This window comes from Anoplopoma fimbria, unplaced genomic scaffold, assembly GCF_027596085.1.
Source record: "Anoplopoma fimbria isolate UVic2021 breed Golden Eagle Sablefish unplaced genomic scaffold, Afim_UVic_2022 Un_contig_8657_pilon_pilon, whole genome shotgun sequence".
NCBI lineage: Eukaryota > Metazoa > Chordata > Actinopteri > Perciformes > Anoplopomatidae > Anoplopoma > Anoplopoma fimbria.
Window position 1 is genome coordinate 18,492 of NW_026553324.1, and position 1,668 is coordinate 20,159.

Here is a 1,668-nt window from a genome sequence, read left to right on the forward strand (position 1 = left end):
ACCTCTGAAGTTCATCGATTAACATGTTATATCTAATTTTATTCAATCTGTACAAAAAACTTTGTGTAAAAAATGTTACACTGTAGTTTAACAGCGGATTGTGTGCAAGACTATTTCTTGTCATGGCACAGCCACTTTCTGGAGTCTCCTCTAGTTGCCTGGCAACGTCACTGTGACGGCAAGACTGCAGGTGCTGATGAGCTGCTATCCCTGTGAAGCCAGTGTGGACAAGGTGTCGCATAAATCTGCCACACTGCTCCTGACCTCAAGGTGTTTATCTGTTGTCGCTCCTCGTTTTTTTTTTTCGGGTTTTGTTGTTGTAACACTTTAGTGCTCTTGGTTGTAGCACATTGGATGTGTCAGAAAGATGGAAATACACAAAGCCACAGCATTAGTGCAGCATTTGTAATGGATGGATCAATACCAGCGAGTCAACTGTTATTACTCTGTGGGTTGTTGGTATTTTTGGTACACACCTCACAGAGAGTTATCAAAATGAATAAATGAAACTTCACAGCAGTTCTTTTTACTATCAGGACAAACAAATGAACTCAGTTGAGTTGGAAAGCCATGCTACAGTGACAGTAGTTTTCGCTGGTGTCATTGTTTTGATATGGTTTTACTAGACTTCCAATAGAGCATGTCAAAGGTTGAATACATGTTACACTGTAGCAGCAACTGTTACAATTTTTTGATAATAACATCTTAAGGTAAAACATGTATATGAATGACATCATCAGCAGAGTTTCAGGTAATTTTTTCCTTTTTTCTGTTTAATTTGGAGGACTTCTTATGGGTCCTGATTTCCCATATGTATTCAAAGTAAGTGCTGGTCAGGCTGGCAGCCTGATTGACAGATAGCTTAGAGCTGTCTGATGCTTAAGGGCTGCTGATGAATATTAATGGTCATTTGTCAATAGCTCGGCATTGTGTGTAGGCATTTGCGATTATTCCTTCTTTTTTTTAAGATACTTTTTTTTAATTGCATGTTCACCTTTATTTGACAGAGGACAGTGTGGAAATATTGGCTCGTTGGTCTAGGGGTATGATTCTCGCTTAGGGTGCGAGAGGTCCCGGGTTCAAATCCCGGACGAGCCCTCTGTTTTGCAAATTTCCCCACTGCGGGACTAATAAAGGATTATCTTATCTTATCTCTTAAATGGGACATTGCTGTAATGTGGAAAACACTTTAACTGCTCATCTACCAAGGCACTCCTGTTTGTTTATTCAAGTGCTTTTTCTTCTTTGTGTTTTAAAAATTGTTCAGTATGTGTGGCTGTCGTCTGATATGTGTGCATTGGTCTTCCTTACTGTTGTTTGCGTGTACATTTGTGTGCGTGGCAGTGTGTAGGTGTGGACTCTGCATCGCACACCAAAAAATTGTCAGTCTGTCAAAGCCCATTCCACAATCTTCCACTTAACTGCCTCCATGCTTATCAGCCAACACACACACCTAATATGAAATATGACATAAGACCTTTTTGTGTCAATATCCAGCATTGATTTCCTTAGCTCCTGATTGAAGCTTGTTAGTTTATTTTTAGGACGAAGTGCCAAAGGGAAATGGATGCACCTTTCATAAGACATTTAAACCAACGCTGCAAGATAGAGTGTCTGCATGGTTGCCTTAGGTGCTACAAGTTATCACAATTATTGTTGTGCTTCTCC

General features: G+C 40.0%; 1 non-coding gene across 1 annotated transcript; it reads left to right on the forward strand.

Moving 5' to 3' along the window:
• The first annotated feature begins 1,026 nt into the window (after nt 1–1,026).
• Nucleotides 1,027–1,098, forward strand: trnap-agg (transfer RNA proline (anticodon AGG)). The gene has a single exon. It is a non-coding gene; the product is annotated as a tRNA-Pro (tRNA).
• Nucleotides 1,099–1,668: the final 570 nt, after the last annotated feature.